Source organism: Coregonus clupeaformis, unplaced genomic scaffold, assembly GCF_020615455.1.
Source record: "Coregonus clupeaformis isolate EN_2021a unplaced genomic scaffold, ASM2061545v1 scaf1057, whole genome shotgun sequence".
Taxonomy (NCBI): domain Eukaryota; kingdom Metazoa; phylum Chordata; class Actinopteri; order Salmoniformes; family Salmonidae; genus Coregonus; species Coregonus clupeaformis.
Genome location: NW_025534511.1, coordinates 158791 through 169554, shown reverse-complemented (window position 1 = coordinate 169554; position 10764 = coordinate 158791).

The window sequence follows — 10764 nt, the reverse complement described above, 5'->3', positions numbered from 1 at the left end:
GTAGAACAAGATGCATGGAGCTCCAGAGGTCACAAGGTCAATGTGGGCCTGCTTGGATGTCAGCAGGGCATGAGGGAGAAGGCCCAAGTGAATAGGTGTGTCTGTGTGAGTGTGTGTGTGAGTGATGTATGTTGTTAAGCTATGGAATTAATTGTACAGCATTGGATTGGTGTTGGCATGGGGTAGAGGGAGTTTACATATATCAGTCATTTCCTTTTAAATCCATGAAGGGAAGTGGACAAGTTCACACTTAGAAAGGAGATAATAGTTCCACACCATGTGTCCTGATAACTACAGGAATGGAACCATATTGAGGTTGTCTGCTTTCTATACGGTTTGATGGGAGAGAGAGAGAGAGAGAGAGAGAGAGAGAGAGAGAGAGAGAGAGAGAGAGAGAGAGAGAGAGAGAGAGAGAGAGAGAGAGAGAGAGAGAGAGAGAGAGAGAGAGAGAGAGGACATCAGGTAAAGTTCTGGAGATGAGGGAATATGTGTGCAGAAAGAAACCCTCCAGTATGGTTAACCCCAGTTAGGCCCAGTATGGACTATCAATACAAGTGACCATTTAGAATGTGACCCAGTTCAATGGGTCTTAACAGAACTGGGGGATGTCAGCCATGAAGTTGTCTAAACACAACTGGAATATAATTTGTTTGTGATTCATTGTTAATGGATTTTCCATTAGGAACACAGGGGGAAAACCTAACACAACAACACACATAACACACAACCAATAAAAACAAAGGGGGAGGAAACCACTAAAGTCATTACCATATTGTCATTTTCTAACGACAGGGAGAAAACATGTAAAATCTAGAAGACTACTTTAGATCTGGTCAGAAGAAGCCTAGTGCACTACGTAGGGAACAGGGAGAGATTTGGGACAGAGACAGTAACTCCTGTATGGAAATCTTCATTCTAATGACAGTGAGCAAATCTCCACCCTATTCCCTATGTAGTGCACTACTTTTGATCTGGTCAGAAGTAGCCTAGTGCACTACGTAGGGAACAGGGTGTCATTTGGGCCAGAGTCAGTAACTCCCCTGGGTATGAATTCTCTCTCTATCTTATCTGTCTTCTATATGATGTTCTCCTCTCCTCCTCTCTTCTCTCCTCTATTCACTCTATTCTATCATCCACACCACATGCCAGCTTCAACACAATCCATTTACAAGTTAAAGACACACCTTGGAATAAATAGCAAAGGAAAACTACTACTAGATGGATTTTTTATTTCCCATCACCATGAATCATATTTAATAACTGAACAGTAGCAGACCTAACTTCATCTGTTCCTGACTCTGGGTAGTGGATTAAAAAGACCATCAATCTCCAATGATATTAAAGTACAATTATGAACATTACTGATATACTGAGTGGCAAGTCAAGATATGTGCTGGGTTTTTATTGTTTGGTTAATAGCACCACCTGCTGGACAGGTTTAATGTTGCTTGACTGAGCAGTATGGGAGAATAAAAGTTGCCAAATTTAGGGTCGGTTTCCCGGACATCTCCATTAAACATGCTTTTTAGTCTAGAACTAGGCTTCATCTTTGTCCGGGAAACCGGCCCAAATAGTTCAATTAGCAAGTAAGTAACACTACCTGTTCCATGATACTGAGGAAAATGACATTGAGACAGAGAACCAATTGAGAAAACATTTCAATGGTTCTGAATGACAACCAACATACATTAACAGCATACATCATGATTAATGTGAATATATAAGATTAAAACGTTGCACTTAAAAAAATATGAATGCATTGAATTGTAATTCATAACATCTTCTGAAGATCAAATCAGTCAAATCATTGTACATAAAAACAGAGCAGAATGAATCATCACATCTGGGGACCATCACCACCATTATGACTAGTATCTATGTGGACCCTACTACAGTTTAACCAGCTCAGCTATAGACTACACCAGCATGACTAGTATCTATGTGGACCCTACTACAGTTTAACCAGCTCAGCTATAGACTACACCAGCATGACTAGTATCTATGTGGACCCTACTACAGTTTAACCAGCTCAGCTATAGACTACACCAGCATGACTAGTATCTATGTGGACCCTACTACAGTTTAACCAGCTCAGCTATAGACTACACCAGCATGACTAGTATCTATGTGGACCCTACTACAGTTTAACCAGCTCAGCTATAGACTACACCAGCATGACTAGTATCTATGTGGACCCTACTACAGTTTAACCAGCTCAGCTATAGACTACACCAGCATGACTAGTATCTATGTGGACCCTACTACAGTTTAACCAGCTCAGCTATAGACTACACCAGCATGACTAGTATCTATGTGGACCCTACTGCAGTTTAACCAGCTCAGCTATAGACTACACCAGCATGACTAGTATCTATGTGGACCCTACTACAGTTTAACCAGCTCAGCTATAGACTACACCAGCATGACTAGTATCTATGTGGACCCTACTACAGTTTAACCAGCTCAGCAGTACCATTATAGAGATAAAACCCAGGATAGAGGGGCTGAGTGAATGTGGTCTGGACTCTGTGGAGGAGGGTCATTGTATCAGAGACACTGTAGAAGGACAGAGTACCTGCCTTGTGATCCAGGTCCACTCCTACTCTGGAGGACAGAGGGCCTGATACTTTAGTCTCAACATTATTGTGTCTGAACCAACAACCACCACTATAACACTGTAAACTCCAGGACTTGTTATTGTCTCCAAATCCACCATCTGTCTCTGTTCTTCTGATGTCTTTATATGAGACTGCTGTATCAACCCACTCCCCACTCCACTCCACCTCCCAGTAACAGCGTCCAGACAGACCCTCTCTACACAGAACCATACTGTAGTTGGTGAATCTGTCTGGATGATCAGGATATGGTTGGACTTGGCCTGTATAGGTCACCTTTCTGTTCCCTTCAGACAGAGAGAGGCGTTTCTGTGCTGTGTTTGGGTCCAGTGTGAGCTGACAGGAATCTGGGAGAAGAGCAGAGCAGAGACCAATGAGGGGAGTTAGAACAATAAGTGAAGTCAGATACTGTATCTACCCTGTCTTTGATTAGAGCACAGCAGAGATCAAATCAGAGAAATATGAGGAGGCAGATAGATACCCAGTCTTTGATTAGATCTACTATTGCTATATATTTCTAGAGGGATTGTTAGGAGTGTCAGTAAAAAGAGACTGTTAGTTACTTCAGAATAAAGAGACTCACATTGTAAGAACTGTTCTCTGGTCTTGGGCTCTGGAGGCAGTACAACATCCACTATATTCACTACAGACACACAAACACATTCCCAGAGAGAGGGAATGTTATCATCACACCATATTCCACATGTATATGACTAGTAGGGAACTTTCAATGGTCTAAAGTTGATGTTCTTATTATTTTCAACACACCTGTAGTGGAGATCTTGGTCCATTCTCCTTTAAGGACGTCTTCTAGTTTCTCTCTCAGTTCAGACACAGTCTTACTCACATCTCCAAAGTACTGAAGAGGACGGACAACGATGCTGGGTAAGTCTGAAGATACACTGGTACCGGAGAGAGAGAGAGAGAGAGAGAGAGAGAGAGAGAGAGAGAGAGAGAGAGAGAGAGAGAGAGAGAGAGAGAGAGAGAGAGAGAGAGAGAGAGAGAGAGAGAGAGGGAGGGAGAGGGAGAGGGAGAGAGAGAGAGAGAGAGAGAGAGAGAGAGAGAGAGAGAGAGAGAGAGCAGAACCAAATGATTGAGAGTTTCACATTGAGTTTTAGTTTCATATCACATGTATCAAGGCAGTTTATTTACCTGGAGGAAATGGATGTGATCCTCTGTGTGTGAGAGCTGCTCCAGCTCAGTGCTTCTCTTCTTCAGCTCAGCTATCTCCTGCTCCAGTTGCTCCAGGAGTCCTTCAGCTTGACTCACTTGAGCCTTCTCTTGGGCTCTGATCAGCTCCTTCACCTCAGAGCGCCTTCTCTCAATGGAGCGGATCAGCTCGGTAAAGATCTTATCACTGTCCTCCACTGCTGCCTGTGCAGAGCGCTGTTAAGAGAGAGAGAGAGACAGAGAGACTGACTTGTCTTACTTTAATGAGCCATCCTCATTACACTAACACCCCCACCCCTAAAAACACATTGCGTGACACCACAACCTCTACACAATCACATTATCCAGTACCCAACACCACAGTACAATACACCAACCAGCACCACATTCCAACCGTCCATCCAACCCCTCCTCTCCAGCCGTACAGACAGCCCCCCTGAGCCCCCATACCTCCTGAAACATCTCCACACTGTTGATCATTTTGTACAACTCAAACTCAACCCTAAGGCGTCAACAGTAATGGCATTGCCCTGGCAACACAGAAAAAACATGATGAACAGTCTGTCATTGCAGAAAACGGACACCCCTCCCCAACTCCCAGGTCAACCCGAGCCAACCAGCTATTGGTGTCCAGGGCTCCATGTAATACCCTCCACTGGACGACCCCTGACCTTTCCAGCACTGGGAGCTTATAGAGCACCCTCCACCTATACCCTGCCATGCTCTCAGCCCCCACAACCCCCTGCCACTGATGCCCCTTCACTCCCACTAAGCTCAGAGTGTTAAAAGTCAGTAAGTCCTCCGGACTCTCCTGCCAGTCCCCAGTCTCTGCTGTCACTTGCAGTGGTGGAAACGGTGGTGGCCCCACCTCAGGCTGATCCAGCCCTCAGTACTGCAGCATAGAAATCAGAGACCCCTGCTGTATTGAGTCTCTCCTGCCGCATGATGAAGAGCTGCTGATCCAGCCACAAACCACCAGCCCTCCTCAACAGAGCACATGCTGGTTCCCTCCAGCCCACCTCCGTACGGTACAGTAGCCTCTGTGCTGCTGAGTCAGAACGCTGCCACCCTGACCAGAAAATGTTTACTAACTTGCGCTGCAGGTCCACAAGCAGACCACCGGGGGCGTTGAGAATGGCCAATTTAAGCCATAGAGAGGATGCCACCAAGTTGTTGATGATCAGCACCCTCCCTCTGTATGCCACTTGGGAGATGAGCCACCTCCACTTCGTCAGCCTCGACACCACCGCTTGTGACACTCCTTCCCAGTTCTTCCTATCCCAACCCTCCGAGCCCAGATACACCCCAAGCATCTTGAGCCACTCACAGCCCCACTGCAACCCCCCTGGAAGCTGCGGAGGTGCCCTGTCCCTCCTCACCCACCCATCAGGTTCCCTCATCTCCCCACAACAGAAGTTACCCACCCATCAGGCTCCCTCATCTCCCCACAACAGAAGTTACCCACCCAGCAGGTTCCCTCATCTCCCCACAACAGAAGTTACCCACCCATCAGGCTCCCTCATCTCCCCACAACAGAAGTTACACACCCATCAGGCTCCCTCATCTCCCCACAACAGAAGTTACCCTCCCATCAGGCTCCCTCATCTCCCCACAACAGAAGTTACACACCCATCAGGTTCCCTCATCTCCCCACAACAGAAGTTACCCACCCATCAGGCTCCCTCATCTCCCCCACAACAGAAGTTACCCACCCATCAGGCTCCCTCATCTCCCCACAACAGAAGTTACCCACCCATCAGGCTCCCTCATCTCCCCCACAACAGAAGTTACCCACCCATCAGGCTCCCTCATCTCCCCACAACAGAAGTTACCCACCCATCAGGCTCCCTCATCACCCCCACAACAGAAGTTACCCACCCATCAGGCTCCCTCCTCTCCCCCACAACAGAAGTTACCCACCCATCAGGCTCCCTCATCTCCCCACAACAAAAGTTACCCACCCATCAGGCTCCCTCATCTCCCCACAACAGAAGTTACCCACCCATCAGGCTCCCTCATCTCCCCACAAGAGAAGTTACCCACCCATCAGGCTCCCTCATCTCCCCACAACAGAAGTTACCCACCCATCAGGCTCCCTCATCTCCCCCACAACAGAAGTTACCCACCCATCAGGCTCCCTCATCTCCCCATAACAGAAGTTACCCACCCATCAGGCTCCCTCATCTCCCCACAACAGAAGTTACCCACCCATCAGGCTCCCTCATCTCCCCACAACAGAAGTTACCCACCCATCAGGCTCCCTCATCTCCCCACAACAGAAGTTACCCACCCATCAGACTCCCTCATCTCCCCCCACAACAGAAGTTACCCACCCATCAGGCTCCCTCATCTCCCCATAACAGAAGTTACCCACCCATCAGGCTCCCTCATCTCCCCACAACAGAAGTTACCCACCCATCAGGCTCCCTCATCTCCCCACAACAGAAGTTACCCACCCATCAGGCTCCCTCATCTCCCCACAACAGAAGTTACCCACCCATCAGGCTCCCTCATCTCCCCACAACAGAAGTTACTCCCCCTTCTGCTGTCCCCACCTCTCCCAAAAGCCTTGGAAGCATGAGCAAAAAGTGACATCTTGGAAGAGCTTTACATGGAATTTCCAATAGGACACATGCCTGGGCCCTGGTGAAACAGAGAACTGAGCCCTGTACTAGGTGCAGACACATTTTGGAAAGCAAAGACAAGGTCATTGATTTTGGCTCTAACCACTAACAACCTACCATTACACACCTCTTTTGCTACCCCTGCACTAAGATTTGTGCCATGGCTCAGCACCTGCGCCCCCTTTCCACCAGACACCCAATACACTTAATTAATCACATCACTGTGTGTCTCTTGCTAAAAAATCACGTTGAAATGTTTTTGTTTGACTTATTCCCCCAGTCTCTGCTGCCGTTCATGTTAAGGAAGTCTAACCGTGAAATCTCCATAAGAGGTGGGAGGGAAATCACCACAATCAGAAACCAGTAGAGAAGCCCATAAAGCCACCATGCGAGAAAAAACCATCCATTTAAGCAGATTCTGAAGACATGCCCTTAAGAACCCATGACCCATTTTCTCAGCCTATACCGCTTCCTGGGTGAGAGGACACTAAACCCCTCATTCTTCATCACGTGTTGTACTGACCTTACAAACCTTCCAGGATCAATCAAATAAGACTCCAGCAGAACCTTATTTTTCCCCTTTAGTCTCCATCAGGAACCTAGAAAGTTCTCTCAGCGTATATACTGGGCCCTCAGCCTGACTGTCTGTCAGCTCTGGATCCAATGAGCCGTCTGAAAACGAGACCGCCTTGTCCTCCACTCCCGCAGACTCACCTCCCCCCTCTTCCTCCTCCTCCATTGGCACGGTACCGTCCTCCTCCTCCCCAGTCTCTGCCCCCCTGCACTTCCCCCCTGATCAGTGCCTCTTCCCCAATGACAGGCAATATTTCCTGGGATGAGCCCACCAAGCCTTCGCCCACCGGAGTCTCTGTTACTACAGAAACCTGCCTCAGCTCATGTAGCCCAGCTGCAACCCTCCCCACTCCCGCTTTCTCCACGGCCTGCGCACCACCACTTGGCCATGCACTACTACCGGGTAGCTCAGTTGGTAGAGCATGGCGCTTGCAACGCCAGGGTTGTGGGTTCGTTTCCCATGGGGGGACAGTATGAAAATGTATGCACTCACTAACTGTAAGTCGCTCTGGATAAGAGCATCTGCTAAATGACTCAAATGTAAAAAATGTACAATCCTCCCTCCTGGTACCCCCACCATTTATTTAGCAATTCTGAGTAATCACTACTTTAGTAAGGATTAGTAAGGAAAAACACTTTATTCAGTACTACTGCAGTTGCTTAATAATTCCAATAGATGGCAGCATAAGACCATGAATGACATTTCAGAAGATTAGTTTAGTTCTCTCCATGGATACACCACCACTCCACCTCACAGGAAAACTCCTGCCAGCGCTTTTTTCTGTCCCTTTCCACACGGCTAACGCAAGAGGAAGGACTGAAAAAGCATTAAACACATTACTGTGAAGTAATATAATGAAGAGTCATGTTTATTATTACCTGTTTTTATGGTCATGTTTTGAAATTATACTTCATTACTATAATGATTATCAATAAGCCTAAACATTAATTCAGTCACCTCTGGTCGACAAAAACGTATTTTCCTAGTACATTAATTGTAAAATTCATCAACCAGCATCTAGCACTCTGCCTTCTCCCGCAAGCGAGGGGCATGTTGAGGTAAATATGCTAACCGCGACGGTTGCATTATGTAATTTATTGGTGGGCTGGAAGATGCAGTGTTTTTTCTTTTCTATTCAGAGGCTATTTACTCCCAATATGAGATAATTTTATGTAGAAGGTTTTTATAATGCATGTTTACTAGGGTTGAGGTTAGCGCATCTGAGTAGGGATTATTTGGGTTCAATACCTGTCCTACCTATCAATCATATTGCTGCTTGTAGCCTATAACTGATGATCCCCACACTAGAAACACCGAAAACGATCTCTGCTAGCAAACCCTGTGTTCCACCCCTCCCCTGTGTAACCTTGAAGTTTGTTAAGAAACAAACACTTGTCTACGAAAAGAGACATGTTTAACGGATTCCGCTTGGCACCCAGCCGAGAGCACACGAAAACCACTTGCAAATTTACCAAAACTAACCAACTACTTACAGTCTGTTCGTACGTAATAAACGGAGGCAGATTAGCCACCACAACTCTTATCGAAAGAGGAGACATCTGCACCAACACACCCCTCACAAAAATCCCACTCACAACAAGACAAACCTTTTTCATTAACACAACCACCGCCTTGTTCATTCTGGATGCAGTGCAGATGTTCTGCTCCAACCTGTTCGCCGACCATGAGCAAATCTTCCTCCACACCTTTCTCCGGAACGCATCCGAAGCGACAGCGTTTCTTCTCCACTCGGTTGAGGCCATCACGCCGCCCTAACAAACTACCCCTACTCCCCCCTCAACTCTAAACGATAAACAGTGGAAACCAATAAACAAACCCTCCACCATGAGAAAATACATTCATAAAATACGCAAGAACCAAAAGAAAAAAGAATAGTAGCCCTGCTCACGAACCACAAATCTCTCACACAACCAACTTCTTCTTCTATGATATAATGGCGGTCCACAAACCAACGTTAAAGGTGCATGCCGCCACCTACTGGGCTGGAGTGTGTGGTCAATCACGGTTTCCAACATTTCTAAATCCTCCTACCTAACTCAGTACTTCTGAGAAAATAAAGAAGAGCCCTACTAACTTCTAATAGACCCTCCCCCATCCCCAAAATCCCTTCCAACCCCCCCCAACCCTGTCCAACCTCAATGACCCTACACTTCAATCTTTCCCTCTCTTCAACATACTAGACATACATTCAACGTACAGACGTACCCTCCAGACACAAACCATTCCCATGCTTGCCAACCAGATGTAATGACGAGTTCAATGTACAATGTCCTAAGCACAATCGAGAAAACACCACCTCTTCCTTCCTAATCTGACCTTTGAATCTTGGTCCATCGACCTTTCTGTAAAACTGTAAACTATTCATATAAATGCCAGCCCTTGTGCTCAGAGTACCATCTCGTCTGCCACACATCTATCAAAATGGCTCTGATCTTACATTTGGCCTCACCTCTACCCAGTGGAACATTAATATCAATTATATCTAGTTTCAAAGATCTTTTAGCTAACTGGTCTACAATTTCATTCCCTTCCACACCCGAATGTGCTGGGACCCAGCAGAATCTCACCTCTAAACCCATTCTCTCAATTCTCCATAATAACATTAATACCTTCAGTTCAACTGAGTATACTGACAGTTCATCTGTTAGTCTTCTACATATCTGCACATCAAATTCAGGAACGTAAACGCCTGCTCCTGTGAGCCCACTATCTGGGTCCTTGGATCCATCTGTGAAAAGCGGTAAAAAAGCATAAAATCTTCTACCAATGTAATTGTCAACCAGTTTCACTATATCACTGACTTCTGACCAATCTTTCCTTTTCTCTACCAAGGTTAGATCAACAACAGGGTCTGGGAGTAACCATCCCCTATCACCACAGAAGGGCCAACCTCAAACTCCCTCAAACCACTCTCATCAGCAAGCTTTCCAACTGTCCAACCAAAACCACTGTCTTGTCTACTAGTATATTCCCAACATTCATCTAGAACAGTAGCAGTGGGATGCTCAACCTCACAGCCTTTCAACCGAATAAGATAATGACCATTTTTTACGCTGTATATCCAAAGGCATCTCACCTGCCTCCACCAGTAAGGCACATACAGATGTTGATTTAAATGCACCAATACATATCCTTAAAGCTATATACTGGATTCTGTCCAGCTTCTGAAGCCAAGTCTTTACCTCTGTTCCATAAACTGTACACCAGTAATCAATTGGCGTCCTGATCAGAGATCTATAAATATCCATCAACAATTGGTTATGAATGGGGTGCTGACAGACAGAGACCCATACAACCAACTACTGCAAAAGTGATGGAATGAGAGAGGCAGAGACTATGTACATTGCCATAATGTAACTTTTCTTCCTTTTTGGAGTTTAACGGCGGTTGGCATCCAATATGTTGCATTACCGCCCCAACTGGACTATAATATAAATCTATTTTACTTTGTGATACAAAATGGGAAAAGGGGAAAGGAACATTTAATTAAAAACCTTCCAACTAACCCTACACTCATTAAATACCCACTACCCCATTCCACTACTTTGACCCTATCTGCTCCTGCACCATGCCAACGGCCTGGGAGGACGGGACACCACCACTCAACACACCCTGGAACTCCTCTGAAGTCTAATCTTGTGTGCCCAAATACTTCTCTGCAGCTGCCATCACAATATCCATGTTCTGTGATTGACAATCCATTTCTGCGGTATAGTTGATAACCATTGCTATGAACTCTAAGAAGCTAACTTTACTAAAG